This window comes from Hyla sarda, chromosome 13, assembly GCF_029499605.1.
Source record: "Hyla sarda isolate aHylSar1 chromosome 13, aHylSar1.hap1, whole genome shotgun sequence".
NCBI lineage: Eukaryota > Metazoa > Chordata > Amphibia > Anura > Hylidae > Hyla > Hyla sarda.
Window position 1 is genome coordinate 10,728,278 of NC_079201.1, and position 20,565 is coordinate 10,748,842.

The 20,565-nt window shown below is 42.1% G+C and overlaps 1 long non-coding RNA gene across 2 annotated transcripts in view; it reads right to left on the bottom strand.

Annotated features, from left to right (window-relative positions):
* The window catches only part of LOC130297553 (uncharacterized), an 83,888-nt gene that overhangs the window by 16,885 nt on the left and 46,438 nt on the right, over positions 1 to 20,565 (bottom strand). The window contains exons 1-2 of one of the 2 annotated variants that reach the window (XR_008849580.1): positions 14,816 to 15,224; positions 10,994 to 11,037 (exon numbers count right to left, since the gene is read on the bottom strand). The exons of the other annotated variant lie outside the window; for it this stretch is intronic. This is a non-coding gene — a long non-coding RNA (uncharacterized LOC130297553). Of the gene's footprint in view, positions 1 to 10,993; positions 11,038 to 14,815; positions 15,225 to 20,565 lie in introns of those variants that run through there. 2 annotated transcript variants of the gene reach the window in all.

The window sequence follows — 20,565 nt, forward strand, 5'->3', positions numbered from 1 at the left end:
ATAGCAATGGAGATAAATATATGGATAAGTTCCTCTCAAGAAGGCGCTGGTACCCAGAGATATGAGGGCAGGACTAGCACTTCTCTGTGCTCACTCCTGTCCTATCAGACTGCAGCATGAAAACACAGAGGAGGGGGTTACAGAGCAGCCTGCAGTGATTGGATGAAGAGACCCAGCACAGCACAGAAGACTCAGGGAGGAAGAGTCATGCAGAGTGAGGACACGTCCCCTCTGAAGCACAGAATGACAAACCAAATGATCAACAGAGAGAAGGTATTTGTGAGAGAAATATAGGTGCTAGACACATTAAATAAATAATATATATATAAATAGGATTAGGTACTGAGTAACACAACTTTTTTTTTTTGTCGGACATGACAGGTACCCTTTAAAGGGGTATTCCAGGCCCAAACTGTTTTTTTTATATATCAACTGGCTCCAGAGATTTAAACAGATTTGTAAATTACTTCTATTAAAAAAATCTTAATCCTTCCAATAGTTATTAGCTTCTGAAGTTGAGTTTTGTTTTCTGTCTAACTGCTCTCTGATGACTCACGTCCTGGGAGCTGTCCAGCTCCTATGGGGATATTCTCCCATCATGCACAGCTCCCGGGACGTGACATAATCATTGAGCGGTTAGACAGAAAACTTCAGAAGCTAATAACTATTGGAAGGATTAAGATTTTTTAATAGAAGTAATTAACAAATCTGTTTAACTTTCCGGAGCCAGTTGATATATATATAAAAAAGGTTTTGCCTGGAATACCCCTTTAATTGCTTTTATATAGTATGTATATTTGTGCACGTACGGGTGGATAAGACAGTCACCAGCCAATCTCTGTATGGACTATCCAGGACTACATAGTTATGCATTATGAACAAACACTGTGTGATATTATTGTTTATTATTTTTAAAGAAATAAAAAAAAAGTAAAAGGCAATTTCTATTTTCTTTTTAAATCACACTTAAGTTGACAAGCGCCAAAGAACATTTATCAAAAGTAATAGCCACAATATCACACATCATTCAGGGAGAGAAGAGGAAAGTGCGGCTGTCTAGCACAGAGATGGTGACACTTAAGCCATAGGTATGACAGTGAAAAATGAGCTCCCGAGCCTCCGCGCCGCTCTATGAATTAATTTAGGATTTAAAATATGACCTGCAGATGATGACCATGCACTTGCATAAATGTGCTGCAAATGTCACAGCGCAGAAAAGCTTATGCAAAACTCAGTATTAAAAAAAAAAAATTCGGCTTCGGACATTTTAATTTTAAATTGATTATTTCTAATAATAAATGGGCATATTTTATTTTCACCGTTAACCTTCTTATTGTGAGTAACACTCGTGTGAGCACAAAATTATTAATGTGGGCTTGTTTTTGTGTTCTAAAAAGAATGACGAATATTTTCTTGCATTTAGCAATATTATTAAAGGAGTACTCCGGCCTTAGACATCTTAGGCTGCATTCACACCACGTTTTTGCAATACAGTTCCCGTATAAGGTTTTTGAGGGAAAAACGGATTCCTCAAAACCGGACTAAGCTGTATCAAAACGTGTGTACAAATTTTAACCTGTATACGGTTAAAAACCATATACAGTTTGAAAAATGGCATCCGGTTGCATCCGTTTTTTAAGAAAAAAACCTATACGTTTTTAACTTTTCACTCCATTTTAAATACATTTTTACTTGTTTGACTGAAATTCCAAGAAAAAAAAACTGTGCAAAATCAAAAACCCTATAGTGAAAACCGGATGGAACTGTACGCACATACGGTTCTGTACGGTTCCCATTGACTCCCATGTAAAAAAAAAAAAATGTATACGGTTTAATACAGTTTAAAACCGTGGTAGACTACGGTTTTGGGTACAGGAAAAAAACCTGACAAAACCGTACAAGATGCAAAATGGACACAACCTGATGCATCTTTCGGCATACTGTTTTCAATGGAGAGTCAATGCATACGTTTTCCAATATGGTTCCATACGGTTTTCACATAGAAAACGTATACGGGAACTGTATTGCAAAAACGTGGCGGGAATACACCCTTATTCCTTACCCAAAGGATAGGGAAAAAGGATAAGGATACGGGATAAGATGTCTGATTGCAGGGTTCCCGCCGCTGGGACCAACCCCCTGTTCCCCCCGCAATCTCCATTCAGCACCCGGCATTCTGTGTCGGAGGCTGCTTCAGTGCTGCTCCTCAGGGACATGATGTCATGTCACGCCCCCTTGTGACATCACACCACGCCCCCTCAATACGAGCCCTGCATAATTTTGTGCAAGAGAAGGTGGGCCAGTCCTTGAGCCTGTCAGTGTTTACCAAAGTGCACGGCAGTGCCGAAGTGTGGAGCTGTAACTACGGTCAGGCACAATACATGTCCTATACGGCCCATTGGGTGAATTTGGTTCCTGCACAGCCACAACAGCAACTTGGACAGGTCACGCCGCTTCCTCCTCCACACTTTCAAGCTGTTGGTCCTGTGACAGTGTGCGACTCTGCCTCCTCATCCTCCACCTTTTCCTCAGCCATCACTGCACGGACAAGTCTCAGTGCCCCTCCAGCATACTATGTGGGCAGGGCATGGCGGTGTCACGCTGTTCTTCACATGGTTTGCCTTGGCGAACGGAGTCAGACAGGGGAGAAACTGCTAAAAGTTATTCATCAAGAAATCGAATCATGGCTTACTCCACGAAAACTGGAAATGGGGACCATGGTGACCGACAATGGGAATAACATCTTGTCTGAGCTGTGACAAGGAAGCCTGAGACATGCGCCCTGCATGGCACACGTGTTCAATCTGGTTGTCAAGCGATTCCTGAAGTGTTCCCCCCCCCCCATCTGCAAGGCATCCTAACAATGGGAAGGAAACTTTGCATGCACTTCAGCCACTCGTACACCGCAAAGCACACTCTCCTTGTGCTGCAGCGTCAGAACGGTATCCCCCAACATAGTTTGATATGTGACGTTTCCACATGTTTGGAATTCCACCCTCCATAGGTTGGACAGAATAAATGAACAAAGAAAAGCCATCACCGATTTCTTGATGATCCAAGCGGTTAGGGGGACTCCCCTGTGTAACTTCAATGTCAACCAGTGGCAGCTCATACGTAACCTGCTTTTTGCTGAGGCCCTTTGAGGAAGCCACATTATTATTCAGTCGCCAGGATTAGGGGATGAACAAAGTCAACACGTGTTGGAAACGATGGCTGGTCAGGGCACTGGAGATGTGGCGCCTACATCTCACAACCACATGAGCCCTGTGGGCGCTGAATTAGAGGAGGAGGTTCACAGTGGAGCACAGTTTAGGTTTCGCAATATGGGTGGTTTTTCTAGTCATCTGACAGGAGAGGAGGAACAGGAGCAGCTAGAGGGTTATGAGGAAGGTGAGACAGAGGACCCAGACACATTGTGGCAGTATGCAGTGGAGATGGAGGCAGGGAGTCCCTCCGAGTCACTTAAACACAAATGGACGATGCATGCTCACTTCTGGCTCTCCACCTTATTGGACCCTCGCTACCGGCACAAAATAGGGGCCTTTTTTACATCCAATGAGAGGGAGGACAAACTGACCTACAAAGACATCCTCCCTAGTCAGTTGGCCGTCGTCCATCCTCTCGCAGTTCTGACTCGGTGGGGCCCTCTGCGCTCACCTTCCACTGCCATGGCTGCTGGGGAGGGGTGGGGTGCCAGGAGCAGTACCAGCTCCATCAGCAGCAGCCTGAGTCTACACTTGCTGATGAGTAGATTTCTTCACCCGCATAGTGAAGCATCTCATCAGTAGCAAGTAGAACTAGAGCAGGAACCAGCAGGTGGTGGCATATGCCAACACACCTTGAAGATCTGCTGGACTTCTGTGCAGCCAAACTTGATTTGTGGCCGCAACTAGCAGAGTTTTCCCTGGAAAAGCTGTCCTGCCTGTGACGTGACATCATCATTGAGCAGTTAGACAGAAAACTTCAGAAGCTAATAACTATTGGAAGGATTAAGATTTTTGAATAGAAGTAATTTACAAATCTGTTTAACTTTCCGGAGCCAGTTGATATATAAAAAAAAGTTTTTGCCTGGAATACCCCTTTTAAATAAAACTTTTTAGGTTCATCTATTTGAAATCTTCAATTTAAATGTTAAAAAATATCTTTAATGTTTTCAATTGTGAGGCCCTATGGTCTCGTCAGGCTGTTGCCACCTCTAGGCTTGGTCAGTCAGCCACTACATGGTCTCCTTATGCTGCCGCCACCTCCACGATGTGTCATTTAGCCACCATATGGCCTCCTCATATTGATGCCACCTCCAGGCTCTTTCATTATGCCGCTCTGCGACAGTGATTCTAATAGCGACACCTCTAATCTTCATGTCATACTGAATAACAGTACACACACACTCTATGCATGTTACAGCAAGGCAAAGTGTTCTACGCCCCTATTTATGGCCCTTTTTAATACAGATTTGCAGCAAATAAATTTGGACCAACCCAAATTTTTTCGGAAAATTCGACCGAATCAAATTTTTCAATAATTTGCTCATCTCTAGTAGTGGCACAATCTCCTAGGCTTTAAGTACCTGCTTAATTTTTTTTTTTTTTGTGGTCTTTTGTGATAATGAAGCATAATTGTACATATTTGGGTCAACTTTATGCTTTGTCCCTATCCTTCACTGACAAATTATGGAAACGTCAACGCAGGATTTGTCTTTAGCAAAAAATGTAAAATTTAAAGGGGTAATAAAACTAATCCTGTACGGCAGCAAGATACTCACTAATTCTTGGTGCGCTCCAGCCTCCACCCTTGAAAATGGGCTTCAGCGATGACCTGCTTAGCAAATCGACTGAAGGAGATGGAATGCTGCTTCTACTACCTGGCTTCTATTGCTACTTGTACCTGGACCTGGGCATATGGCTGGTGCCTTTAGTATTGGTACTGCCCCCAACATGATTACTGGCAAAGGAAATGACAAGTGTCCTTTTCTCTAGCCATGGGTTTGCCGATTTTGGAATTTTAATTGAAAATTAGTTGGAATCTGTGACATTTATTCAATGTGTTTTCTCCACTAACACAAGAAAAGTTTTTTTTTTGATAATTGTTTCCCTAAGTATATGTGTGTGCCACTAGCAAAAAACTGGCATGCTTGTGTTTTCTGAACTCACTTAGTTTTTCACTAAATATTTGTGTGCCACTGAATTAAACTGGCATGATTAAATGGCGATGACGAGACAATGTATTTTTTGAACTTACAAAAAGCTTCTATTTTTTTTTTATACATTTTTTTTCCCACTACTATATGTGTGCCACTAACAAAAACTGGCACACTTGAATCTGCACTTTAAAGAACTGTGCTCAAATATGACACAAAAGACTTGTTTTCACAGCTTCACAAAGTCTACCACACATAAAAACTGGCACACTTAACACTTTTGCCCTGACAAAAGAAACGCAGCACACTATCTTTGGCTACTTTTTGTACAGATATGATAATGTAGAAATAGAGTGCTTCTCTGTGCTACAAACACACTGTCCCTCACACAAATCTTCTCTTTATGGCTCCTTTCCGTAAAATGGTCACTGTAGCGCATACAGAGACTTTTCTGGTGCCTTTGACCCACCCCTATACTGCCTACAAATTGGCCGGTAGATGCATGAAACTCATTGTTACTCAACCAGAGATCATGGGGACACTCGTGCTAGCAATTAATTCTGGGCTAACCCGACATTACATCTACGTTCCTCCTTCCTTCTGCTATTCTGGTGCTGACGCCACATTGCCAGGTTCCTCCAAAGTAAACCGGCCAATGTTCTCCTTTGCAACAAAGTCAATGTTTCCTTAAGTTCAGACCGAACCCAAGCTATACAAGTTGAGTTTGCTCAACACTAGTGTCTACCTTTCTCAAATTTATTCTTTAATATCATTCTTCGAATATACCCACAGCTTATTTCACTTTTCCTGCAGATATTTCCATTTGCGGAGAAGAAAAAAAACCTTTGAAAATGTTGTTTACATTTGAAGAAGTTCTTGAGATGATTAATGTATGATGTTCTCTTCGGCTTCTATCGCTACAAAAAAATACATGTGTGCGTCTACAACAAAAGAGGACTAAATAATTTAATCTCCCCTATTCAGTGTTTAGATGTAATTTTAATGAGAGAGGAAAACATAGCTTACTAAGAAAAGTGTTCTTGAAGTTAACAAGAGTGCACTTCTATTGCATTCTGCGCACCCCTGTGGATCAGCCGGTGTCCCTGTGTAAAGTGTGGCGTTCCTACCACAATAGGATGTGATGTATGTTACAAAAAACATACACAAACAATAACCGCTTTAGAACAAAAAGGTGTACATGAAGTATTCAGCCAATGTTCTTCTGTCACAGGGTACTTCATCATAAAAAAAGCTTTATAGCCCAAAAATATTGTCCGTCTTAAAGGGGTACTCCGCTGCTAGTCATCTTATCCACTATCCAAAGGATAGGAGATAAGATATCTGATTGCAGGGGTCCAGCCAATGGGATCCCCATTATCTCCATCCAGACACTTGGCGTTTCGAACGTTATGTTTAAAAAGCTGGGTTTGGGTGGCAGTGGTCATGACGTCATGTCACGTCTCCCTTGTGAGGCCACACCACACCTCCTCCATTCATGTCTATTGGAGGGGGCGTGACGGCTGTCACGCCGCCTTCCATAGACATTAATGGAGGGGGCGTGGTGTTATGACCACGGCTGCCCAAACCCAGCATTTTGATCATAATGTTCAGAAAGCCGGGTGTCTGCACTGCACGGGAATAAGATGTCTATGGGCCGAGTAACCCTTTATTGTACAAGCTTTTGGGTTATGCACTAAGGTGCGCCAGCAAGTCACACAATGGGTAACTTATTGAGCATTAACACTGCTCCAGCCTAGGGGGCGTGAAGGAGGCTAGAAGTGGGCATGGCCTCATATGTGACGGCACCAATAGCTTTACAGAAAAAACATAGTTGCTTTCTTTCAGAAGCAGTGCCACCCTTGTCCTCAGTTCATGTATGGTATTGCAGCTCCATTCCAGTGAACCGGATGGAATTGAGTTGTAATAACACACCAACCTTGGGGACAGGGGTTGTGATGTTTTGGCTTTTTATAGAAATCATAGCTTATTAAAAAAAAAAGAGTACTAGGGGTCCCTATACCATCCCAAACATAATTTTGTCTGGCTGCAGCATCATCTTTGTCTGAAGCTAACGCACAGGCTGGGACAAAATCCAGGAAGTGAGGGGGACTAGCACTCCTCTGTGCTCACTCCTGTCCTGTCAGACTGCAGCATGAAAACAGAGAGGAGGGGGTTACAGAGCAGCCTGCAGTGATTGGATGAAGAGACCAGCACAGCACAGCAGACTTAGGGAGGAAGGGAATGCATGGTGAGTGAGGGCGGGCTCAGTACTTGCCTCAGACATGCCCCTTCCTGAGCAGTGAATGTCAGAATGAGTGAGCAGCAGAGCGGAGGGATTTATGATCAAAATTCAGAAGCTAGACACATATAAAAAAAGACATTTTAAAGAAACTGCATGACCTAGTGAGGAACATATAAAAGTATTATTTTGTGATATGACAGGTGCGGTTTTATAAAAATGTGTACATAAAAAAAATATGTATATATACATATCTTAAATAAAAGAGGAAAAAAATTGACAAATACTCTTAAGAAGCCAATACAAACAATAATTTCTTTTTTCAGAATATTATTCCACCCCTTTGGAGTTTGGGGCTCCTTATGTTATACCAGATTATGCATAAAGCTGATGTCACTTTGCCTCATATATATGTTTCACATCATGACCAACTTAGTAATGTCACATCAAAACAATGTGCTCCTCACAATTATAGGAGATCGTCCCTATAAATTATCCGCTGAACTGACAGCTTTAGAGATATGAGAAACTGCCAGACATCTGTTCAATAGGACTGTGACATTTACACACAGTTTCCCGGTGATTTGTAGACTAAAGTTCCTTCTGTAAATAAAACTCTAGAGCTGCAGCCGCTTTCTGTCCTTTGACAAGATTTTTGGTTTATTCTCCGGTGCATTGTATCATTTTGTCACCAGATTCCTGAAATATCTTATTCCTGCTTTTATCTTTCAATCCTAGTGTGACTTTAAACCCAATGCTCTCTGTAAAGAAGAGCCGTATGTTCAGTTTCCTTTAATCATGGTTAAAAAAAATAAAAAAAAGTTTCAGTCAAATGGAGAGTCAAGTAAACGCAGACTTATAGGCCTATACAAAGGGGTTATTCAACATAAAGTGACTTTAGTAATTAAGTGCCATACAGTAATGGATATGCTTACCAAGGATCTGTGCTTGTGTTGGTGGTAAATGGCCGTGTCCTGTGTCCTCCATCACGCTGCTGGCTTCTGTTTGGGAACTTCCAGTTTCTGTGGCATTCCTCGGACTACAATCCCAAGGATCCTTTTGCTTTAAGGTGGAAGGTGACTTATTTCCCTTCCACACATTGGTCGCCCCACCAATTGCAGCACAACCATGTCCCTTTGATCACATGACTTGCCTGACATCACCTGACACACAAGCTGTGGATCTGTGTGATGATAAATGCACATGTGCCTGGGTAACATCATCAGGGGGCGGTTTCACACACAACAAACAACACAGCCAAGACCCCTTTCAGCACCTGACTGGTGATGTAGTGTCTCGGGCCGCACAGCAAGCTGGGAAAGGTCCGAGACAACACTCATCTTTTAGGTTGCACAACATTTACTTCTGGGAAAAAGAAAGACAAAGAACTGAACTGACTTTACTGCCCCTGTCTCGCATTTAAAGAACCAAAAGTCCCAAAAGAATGACGTTGAAGGTAGACATTGGAATATTTTCAAAAAGGTTTGCTAACATTCTGATAGACACCACAGCATAGTTGGGCAGATCCATTGAGTTCAATGGACATGGTCAGCTAGTGGCTACATTGGTACCGTATATACTCGAGTATAAGCCGACCCGAGTATAAGCCGAGACCCCTAATTTCAACCCAAAATCCCAGGAAAAGTTATTGACTCGAGTATAAGCCTAGGGTGGGAAATACCTCATCCCCCCCTGTCATCATCCAGACCCGTCATTAACATCCTCATCATCATCCCCTTGTCATCATCCCACACATCCCCCCTTCATCATCCCCTTATCATCCCACACATCCCCCTTCATCATCCCCTTGTCATCATCCCACACATCCCCCCTTCATCATCCCCTTGTCATCATCCCACACATCCCCCCTTCATCATCCCCTTATCATCCCGCACATCCCCCCTTCATCATCCCCTTATCATCCCACACATCCCCCCTTCATCATCCCCTTATCATCCCGCACATCCCCCCTTCATAATCCCCTTATCATCCCCACCCCCCTTCATCATCCCCACACCCCCCCTTCATCATCCTCTTCTCATCATTCGCCCTCAGTGGTCTTCAACCTGCGGACCTCCGGAGGTTTCAAAACTACAACTCCCAGCAAGCCCGGGCAGCCATCGGCTGTCCGGGCTTGCTGGGAGTTGTAGTTTTGAAACCTCCGGAGGTCCGCAGGTTGAAGACCACTGCGGCCTTCAACATCATCCAGCCCCCCTCTCACCCCCTTTAGTTCTGAGTACTCACCTCCGCTCGGCGCTGGTCCGGTCCTGCAGGGCTGTCCGGTGAGGAGGTGGTCCGGTGAGGAGGTGGTCCGGGCTGCTATCTTCACTGGGGGCGCCTCTTCTCCGCGCTTCCGGCCCGGAATAGATGCGTTGCCTTGACAATGACGCAAATGACGCACCTCTGCGTCGTTGTCACGGCAACGTGACTATTCTGAGGCCGGGCCCGAAGCGCTTAGAAGAGGCCTCCCCGGTGAAGATAGCAGCCCGGAACCACTATCCCACCGGACCACCTCCTCACCGGACAGTCCTGCAGGACCGGACCAGCGCCGAGCGGAGGTGAGTACTCAGAACTAAAGGGGGTGAGAGGGGGCTGGATGATGTTGAAGGCCGCAGTGGTCTTCAACCTGCGGACCTCCGGAGGTTTCAAAACTACAACTCCCAGCAAGCCCGGACAGCCGATGGCTGCCCGGGCTTGCTGGGAGTTGTAGTTTTGAAACCTCTGGAGGTCCGCAGGTTGAAGACCACTGCGGGTGGGGGAGTTCACTCGAGTATAAGCCGAGGGGGGTGTTTTCAGCACGAAAAATCGTGCTGAAAAACTCGGCTTATACTCGAGTATATACGGTACATTTCCTAAAAAAATACAATGTTTTAATAACATTTTTGTCTCCTTACTTTTTAAAGCTCGATTGTGTTGCTTCAAAAATATGTGAGGTTTTGGTGTTACCTACCTATGAAACATGACATGCAAAATAATGTCAATAGTGTGCATCCCAGAAGTAACCAGCCTCTAGTGGCTGTGGCATAGTGACCTCACATCGGAGTTGCTAGGACCCCTGTGGAATAGGTAAACTACCTGGGCCCTGGCGCGTACAGTCGCAATCTTCCTCACCATTCCACTACGGCACACATAACGGGTCCTCACGGCACTCCAGTGTGCCGCAGAACCCAAGTTGGGAACCAATGGTTATTTTTTTCACGAAGTTTGTTGTGTCTTTGTGTTGGGGAAAAAAGCATATTACCGGATTATTGTATAGCGGTTTCTCTTGCCTATTCAATTGCTCTTCTCTCATCTTTTCTCCTAATTTATGAACATTAAGTAAAAATCCCCTTTCATTACGTAACCATTGTCTGCTCGGTGGGAATGAGCACGTGAACTGATTAATAATTACCAGAAACTAATTGGCCTTGTCATGTGAACGTGTACGTCTAAAAGTTTCCATTATGAATATTTAAATATTCAATGTCGATTTAACACCGGAAAGTCAAATCTAATTTTATTGTGTGCTCCTGTATTTTAGATTGTGAATAGATCATTAACATAAGCTTTGGTGTTTGGCAGCTTGTAATACAGGGTGTTAATAGAAGCAGGTACCCCCGATATGATATACTACTGACCTTTGTCTACAACAAGGTTCTCACACTGTGGCAGCCACGTGCTTCTAAAACATAGTGAGAAGGAATAGAAACAGATTATTATCTAGATACACAATACGACCATATCAACACTGAAGGTTTAAAGGAATACTCCGCCCCTAGACCTCTTATCCCCTAGCCAAAGATAGGGGATAAGATGTCTGATCGTGGGGACCCCAGCGATCTCCCTACTGCATCCGCTGTTCGTTTAGAGCATCGGGTGCAGTGCCGGAGTCTTGCGATTTCACGGCTGTGCCCCGCTTGTGATGTCACGGCCACGCCCCCTCAATGCAAGTCTATGGGAGGGAGCGTGATGGCAGTCACGCCCCCTCCCATAGACTTGCATTGAGGGGGTGTGTCCTTGACATCATGAGCAAGGCATGACTGTGACAACACGAGCCTCCGCCCCGCATCGCCAGTCATCCAGCACGAAGCAAAGTTCACTCCATGCACCGGATGTCTGAGATGCCGCAGCCAAGATTGTGGGGGTCCCCAGCAGCGGGACCCCTGCGATCAGACATCATATCTTCTATCCTTTGAATAGGGGATAAGATGTTTAGGGGCGGAGTACCCCTTTTAACAGCAAAAGCTTGCAGCCATTACCAGGACTTCTTAAACAATTGTATGATTGTTCTATGCCAAAATAGAGTTGAGCCAGCTGTGCGAATGTTGGGCTCTTGGGCTCTCCAAACTTTTATAAAGTATCTGGTTTGCTGTGAACCTGAGATAAGGGTTAAGTTGCACAGCTCAACTCTTTTGTCACAATAAACTCATCGAATCCGCTATAGAATTTGCTGTAGCATCATGCTGGGCTGCTTCGTGCAGGGCCAGCAAGGAAGGAGATAATTAGTGCTGCTAAACGGTGCTAGTTAACTCCTTGGGTGGGGGAGGAATACATTATTCAGGCATCGACATGGGTGCATCATATATACAGTAAAGAGAGTGATATTTACCATCTTGTCACTGGTCTGGGCCTCTTTTTGTGTAGCCCTGCCTCTAGCGATAAGGTCACAAGGGGTGGGGCTACCCAAGTAGAGGCCTGGGCCAGCGACAAGATGGTAAATATCACATATAGATGGCTATGTATTGTATACAGTGTATAATGTATACAACTCCCCTCCCCTCCACCCCAGTGAAGGGATTGGAAGAGGAGGGACAAGGGGAGAGGAGGAGTAACTGGGCAGCAGAGCTAAAGGGGTTTTCCCATCTTCCTTTTTTCATATATGCACAGAATAGGGTCTCCTCTCACTTCCTTCTTTCAGTAGAAGCTTTTCAGTAGGGGTGATTGACACTTTAGACACACAATGCTCTGCTGGTTGTCTGTATTAGGACATCTCTACACTCTATTTGACATATAACTAACCTGTATACCAAGTTTAATCGAACTATCTCCAGTCATGCTGGAACATACATACACACACATACTGGGTTTTATACATGTGTAGATTAAAGGGGTACTCCGCTGCCCCAGCTTTGGGAACATTTTGTTCTTAGCGGTGGGAGATGAGACGTCACGCCCCCTCAATGCAAGTCTATGGGAGGGGGCATGGCCCCCTCCCATAGACTTGCATTGAGGGGGTGTGGTGGTATGACATGACGCTTTCACCCAGCGTTCCGAGCGATTGTCATGTGCTGCACAGAGATAGCGGGGGTTCCAGGTGCGGGATAAGGGATAAGATGTCTAGGGGAGGAGTATCCCTTTAAATCAGGGCTGTCACCATAGAAAGTTTGTAGCCGCAGCACTGTCCTTGAAACATCTCATTCTAAATTGCACCAAGCAAAAATGCACATGGAAAACTAGAGTGCTGACGCAAATAATGTCGCGCGCACAAGGTTGGAGTCAGATGACTATTACGTCTGCTGGTGCTATCTGAACTTTTGTACTTTTCTCTGCGTATATTACAGTCAATCCATTATAGCGCTCTAGGTTGCCATAACAATTATATGTATTTCTGTTTCATCCATTGTCCGTCTTGTTTTTCAATCAAAAGCGAAGTTTGAATAATTTGTATGTTTTTTTTTCTTCTTTTTCCTTTCTCCTATTTATATGACACAAAGCAGAAATATACAGAATGTGCAGCATGTTACCAACTGGAACATAAAAACCCAAACGTGAAGATTTTTTAACCTTACAGTATAAATAAATAAAAAATACACAAATAACTCATTTAAATCAGTGAAAATAAAGTATCTGCATTGGAATAAAAAATTAAAGGGGTACTCCGGTGGAAAACTTTTTTTTTTTTTTAAAGGGGTACTCCTCTGGAAAATATATATATATATATATATATATATATATATATATATATATATATATATATATATATATATATATATCAGCTGGTGCCAAAAAGTTAAACAGATTTGTAAATTACTTCTATTTAAAAATCATAATCCTTCCAGTACTTATCAGCTTCTGTATGTTGCACAGGAAGTTCTTTTCTTTTTAAATTTCTTTTCTGTCTGACCACAGTGCTCTCTGCTGACACCTCTGTCCATTTTCTTTTCAGAGTAGAAGCAAATACCCATGGGAAACCTCTCCTGCTCTGGACAGTTCCTAAAATGGACAGAGGTGTCAGCAGAGAGCACTGTGGTCAGACAGAAAGGAAATTCAAAAAGGAAAGAACTTCCTGTGCAACATATAACAACTGATAAGTACTGGAAGGATTAAGATATTTAAGTAGAAGTAATTTACAAATCTGTTTAACTTCCTGGCACCAGTTGATTTAAAAATAATGTTTTCCAGAGTATTACCCCTTTAAATCAACTGGTGCCAGAAAGTTAAACAGATTGGTAAATTACTTCTATTAAAATAATCTTAATCCTTCCAGCATTTATTAGCTGCTGAATACTACAGAGGAAATGTTCTTTTTTGAACACAGAGCTCTCTGCTGACATCACGAGCACAGTGCTCTCTGCTGACATCTCTGTCCATTTTAAGAACTGCCCAGAGCAGCATATGTTTTCTATGGGGATTTTCTCCTACTCTGGACAGTTCTTAAAATGGACAGTGATGTCAGCAGAGAGCACTGTGTTCCAAAAAGAAAATAATTTCCTCTGTAGTATTCAAGTACTGGAAGGATTAAGATTTTTTATTAGAAGTAATTTACAAATCTGTTTAACTTTCTGGCACCAGTTGACTTAAAAAAAAAAGTTTTCCATCAGAGTACCCCTTCAAATAAATAAGAACCTAAATATATATTTTCTCACTGATTAATATAAAATTGTACCTTGTTGTATGATGCATTTAGTTATTATTATGTATTGTATTCTGTATCATAGTAAAACCTCTATAAAAGACCACTACTATAGATGACCACTAGAGATGAGTGAACTTACAGTAAATTCGATTCGTCACGAACTTCTCAGCTCGGCGGTTGCTGACTTTTCCTGCATAAATTAGTTCAGCTTTCCAGTGCTCCGGTGGGCTGGAAAAGGTGGATACAGTCATAGGAAAGAGTCTCCTAGGACCGTATCCACCTTTTCCAGCCCACCGGAGCACCGGAAAGCTGAACTAATTTATGCAGGAAAAGTCAGCAACCGCCGAGCCGAGAAGTTTGTGACGAATCGAATTTACTGTAAGTTCGCTCATCTCTAATGACCACCCTTATATCCAGACCATTTCCTTTGGACAATTTGAGGCTCTTCAAATTTGATATTGATATTTGATTTCATATTTAGTAATTATTATTTAGTAATTTTGTTTTATATTTTGTCCTATTTTCGATATTGTTTGTTCTGTTTTGTAAACTGTACCTGCCACATAACAGAAATAAATAATGCTTCTATATATATGTTACTTACTAGGTCATGCAGATGCTTTACATGTCCTTTTTATGTGTCTGGCTTCTGTATTTGGCTCCCAAATTCCTCCGTTCTGCTGCTCACTCATTCTGAAATCCACTGCTCAGGAATGGGTGTGTTCGAGACTAGCACTGAGCCCGCCCTGACTCATCATGCATTCACTTCCTCCCTTAGTCTGCTGTGCAGTGCTGGGTCTCTTCATCCAATCACTGCAGGCTGCTCTGTAACCCCCTCCTCTCTGTGTTCATGGTGCAGTCTGATAGGACAGGAGTGAGCACAGAGGAGTGCTAGTCCTACCCTCACATTCTTGTTCCGGCTTGTGCTTCAGCGGGTACAAAGATGATGCTGCAGCCGGACAGTATTATGTTCTGGATGGTCTGGGGCCCCCTAGTGGTCTTTTTTTTTATAAGCCATGATTTCTATAAAAAGGAGATAACATTTTTTTTTTATAAAGTATATTAGAAAGGTTAAAGGGGTATTCCGGGCAAAAACATTTTATCCCCTATCCAAAGGATAGGGGATAAGATGTCTGATTGTGGGGGGCCCGCTGCGGAGACCCCCCGCGATCTCCCTTCCGCACCCGAATTCCATGACGGGACGTCACGCCACGCCCCCTCCATTCATGTCTATGGGAGGGGGCATGATGGCAGTCACGCCCCCTTCCAAAGACCTGAATGGAGGGGGCGTGGCGTGACATCACGTCCCCACTCCCGGAAACCCAGAGGTGCCTGGAATACCCCCTTTTGTCAAGATGGACAACATATAAAAAGCTTTTCAATCTGACAGTGCGCATTTAAAGGGGTTATCCAAGAAAAAAACTTTTTTTTACATATCAACTGGCTCCAGAAAGTTAAACAGATTTGTAAATTACTTCTATTAAAAAATCTTAATCCTTTCAGTACTTATGAGCTTCCGAAGTTGAGTTGTTCTTTTCTGTCTAAGTGCTCTCTGATGACACCTGTCTCGGGAACCGCCCAGTTTAGAAGCAAATCCCCATTGCAAACCTCTTCTAAACTGGGCGGTTCCCGAGACAGGTGTCATCAGAGAGCACTAAGACAGAAAAGAACAACCTTAACTTCAGAAGCTCATAAGTACTGAAAGGATTAAACATTTTTTAATAGAAGTAATTTACAAATCTGTTTAACTTTCTGGAGCCAGTTGATATATATATAAAAAAGTTTTTTTTCCTGGACAACCCCTTTAAGAAATGTTCGGAAAATAACTACCTCAAGATCACTAGGAAAGAGAAGGAAAACAAATGTAACAATACAATTAAAATGACATTTGCTCCAAGCGGGGAATAAGCAGAAGTCATTACCGGGCGAGGACAACATCAGAATTCCACTCCAATCCCTGGTAATTAACGTGCATTTTTAAGTGAGAGCTGCACTCGGCTTCAAGCGGTTTCTAAAGTCATTTCTTTTCATGTAAACTATACCGCTATCCAGGTTATGTGCTGTTCAATACCATGCTTTTGCCTGAAAACCTATTGAGTTTCCTATTGAACTGCATAATCATCTCGTGTGTTCCCGTTTCCCATCACCCCTAGAAAATACCAGTTTTAAAATATAATGCTACTTTATTTTTACTTGAATTAATGTATTAATTTTAAGTGTTTTTTATTTATTTTTTATTTATCACTCTGAGTATTTAGTCTCCCGCTAATGAAAGAATAGATGCTGACTAGGGCTAAAGGGGTACTCCGCCCCTAGAAATCTTATCCCCTATCCAAAAGCACCCCCGCAATCTTGGCTGCAGCACCCCAGTCATCCAGTGCACGGAGCGAACTTCGCTCCATGCTGGATGACTAGCAATGTGGCGCCGGAGGCTCGTGACATCACAGCCACGCCCCCTCATGTTGGCCCCCACACCCCCTCCATAGATTTGCATTGAGTCGGTGTGGCATGACATCACAAGAGGGCGTGGTCGTGACGTCACGAGCCTCCGGTGCCGCAGTTGGCGTTCTAAACGAACAGGAGGTGCTGCAGGGAGATCGCAGGGGTCCCATTGGCAGGACCCCCACAATCAGACATCTTATCCTCTATCCTTTGAATAGGGGGATAAGATTTCTAGGGGAGGAGTACCCCTTTAAGCGAACTTTACGAAAGTTCTGCGAGCAAGCTTAATGAAAGTTTCCAGCACTGGGATCAAGAAGAGCTGGGCTTAAAACACCCCACCCAGGATCCTGTAGGCTGGAAGCATTAATGGGGTACTCCAGTGGGAAAACATTTTATATCAACTGGTGCCAGAAAGTTAAACAGATTTGTAAATTACTTCTATTAAAAAAATCTTAATCCTTCTAGTACTTTTTAGCAGCTGTTTACTACAGAGGAAAATCTTTTTATTTTTTGAATTTCTTTTTTGTGTTGTCCACAATGCTCTCTGCTGACACTTTATGTCCGTCTCAGGAACTGTCCAGAGCAGGAGAAAATCCCCATAGCAAACCTCTCCTGCTCTGGACAATGTCAGCAGAGAGCACTGTGGTCATACTGGAAAGAACTACACAACTTCCTCTGTAGTATACAGCAGCTGATAAGTACCGGAAGGATTACGATTTATAAATAGAAGTAATTTACAAATCTGTTTAACTTTTTTGGCACCAGTTTACAAAAAAAAAAAAATATATATATGTTTTCCAGCGGATTAATCTCCCCTGGAAATTTTTTTTTTCAATCAACTGGTACCAGAAATTTAAACAGATTTGTAAATTACTTCCATTTAAAAATCTTAATCCTTCCAGTACTTATCAGCTGCTGTATGTTCCAGAGGAAGTTCTTTTCTCTTTGAATTTGCTTTCTGTCTGACCACAGTGCTCTCTGCTGACATCTCTGTCCATTTTAGGAACTGTCCGGAGCAGGAGAGGTTTTCTATGGGGATTTGGTCCTACTCACAGTTCGGGAACGCCGAAAATGTGTATCAAATAGTGCACACAAAACATGAAATCATGATAAATCCATATACTTTATTAGATACAAAAAGTTAAAAATATACATAGAAAAGTGCAGAGTACATAAAAAGGGCACTGAATCACCATGGAAGGGTAGGTATGAGTCATAAAGCAGAAAAGTATATAAATAACAGGCAATGCGGGTAGTAAATGCAAGGAAACCTTACTAAGGTTTCCTTGCATTTACTACCCGCATTGCCTGTTATTTATATACTTTTCTGCTTTATGACTCATACCTACCCTTCCATGGTGATTCAGTGCCCTTTTTATGTACTCTGCACTTTTCTATGTATATTTTTAACTTTTTGTATCTAATAAAGTATATGGATTTATCATGATTTCATGTTTTGTGTGCACTATTTGATACACATTTTCGGCGTTCCCATTTAGTTGGTGCACCCCCACCTGCTTGTTATAGTAGGTTGGTTTTTCTCTTTTTTGGTGTTCCTACTCACAGTTCCTAAAATGGACAGAGGTGTCAGCAGAGAGCACTGTGGTCAGACAGAAAGGAAATTCGAAAAGAAAAGAACTTCCTCTGGAACATACAGCAGCTGATGAGTACTGGAAGGGTTAAGATTTTTAAATAGAAGTGATTTACAAATCTGTATAACTTTCTGGCACCAGTTGATTTAAAAAAAAAAATGTTTCCAGCGCAGTACCCCTTTAAGTTCACGATCAAGGTCATCTAGTCAGGTTCCCTTTGAAGAATTAGTTGTTTTGAATCGGTTCCAGTGGTCATATTGTGGTAGCCCTTGGGGGGTGTATGGTAGCTGAGGTGTCGTTAAGGTTAACCCTATAGATCGTGACGCCAGGCTGAGGGCTAGTATGCTGAGGTAATTCTCCGGCCCATCGCCGCCCTTCCCAGTAACGATAGGTGCATGAATAAAATGACTGAAGGTCCACTAGGTACTTGAATAAACTTTACTTAAATGCTTGCGATATATCCAATGCACAATAACGGTCTCTATATAGTTCAGTGACTGACAGTTGTTGCGGACCTTGAATAATAATACAAGTCTCTGAATTTAGGGTAGTTTGCGAAGATCCGGGGATAGATAAGGTCCGGTGATCCTGCAGTGTGCTTAGGGATTGATACACTCACGATTTTGAATAGATCAGCCGTCGCCGCAAGGCTCGGGCCTAACTCACTGCGGAAGATAGCTGCGCAGATCCTGCTCCTTTGGCAGCCCGGGAACAAGAGAGAGAAACATGGCCGCCGCTCCCTTATATGGGCAGGGGCGGGGTTGTTTTGATTGGTCCGAATATCTGTCACTCACCGTCACAAAGCATGGTGGGCACAATACTTCACAGGGACCCCCAAAGGTCCTTAAGCAAAAACCATAGAGTTTACCTGATCACGTGACCGGCAGGTCCTGCTACGCTCCGGACAGGTAATTAACTAGTTATATACATTAGTACTGTTATATTTACATAAATCCTGAATAAACCATTAGTTTAATGACTATCTAGATAAGAGGTGACAAGGGGCAAACTAGACAAAAAGGACCCCGACGTCCTAGGGACTCTGGCTATGGGGACCCATATACACAGGTACCGGATAAGATGCGGTACCGGGACACCACAATATTTTTATTCTTTTTATTTTTATCAGGTTACTCATCTACTAGGTCATTGAGGGATTAATTATAATAATATTTCCACAATAAATATCCGCTGTCCTAAGTTGAGCATCAGGACAATTCTTCTCTCCAAAGATGTTTATGTGCTCCCGAGTATATTTCCCATGTGGGGAATAAGTTGCGGCAGATAAGTTCCCCCTTTCAACAGGAGTCAAAAGAAAACAGTTAATTGGTCATAAAACTGCTATTGTTTATTGACGGACGGCTTTTTAAAAACTAATGAAATGTTAATATGACAGGAAGAAGAAGAGTTCCAGGCTACAGAGCAGAGGTCATCGCAACGACATTGTTTGTAACTTACAGGTTGTATCTGATTAAATGTCACAATCATTATTATTCCTTCCCATAATTAAAGATGGTAAATAAGGATATATTGGAAAAGTATAGAGAGAACACTGTTTACCCAATATAATAATGGTAATAATAATGGTAATAATAATAATATAATATAATAACAATAATATTAAAGGAGTATTCCAGGAGAAAACTTTTATATCCAACATATATATATATATATATATATATATCAACTGGCTCCAGAAAGTTAAACAGATTTGTAAATTACTTCTATTAATAAATGCTAATCCTTTCAGTACTTATGAGCTTCTGAAGTTAAGGTTGTTCTTTTCTGTCTAAGTCCTCTCTGATGACACGTGTCTCGGGAACCGCCCAGTTCAGAAGAGGTTTGCTATGGGGATTTGCTTCTAAATTGGGCGTTTCCCGAGACAGGTGTCATCAGAGAGCACTTAGACAGAAAAGAACAACCTTAACTTCAGAAGCTCATAAGTACTGAAAGCATTAAGATTTTTTTATAGACGTAATTTACAAATCTGTTTAACTTTCTGGAGCCAGTTGATATATATATATATATATATATATATATATATATATATATATATATATATATATATATATATATATATATCTCTATATATATATCTATATATATATATATCTATCTATATATCTATATATCTATATATCTATATATCTATATATCTATATATCTATATATCTATATATCTCTATATATATATATATAAATAAAAAAAAAAGTGTTTTTCATGGATAACCCTTAATAATAATTAACAATAATAAGAAAATGATTAATCTATTGTTTGTATTTTATTATTATTAGATTTCTGAGTATTAGCTTTATACAG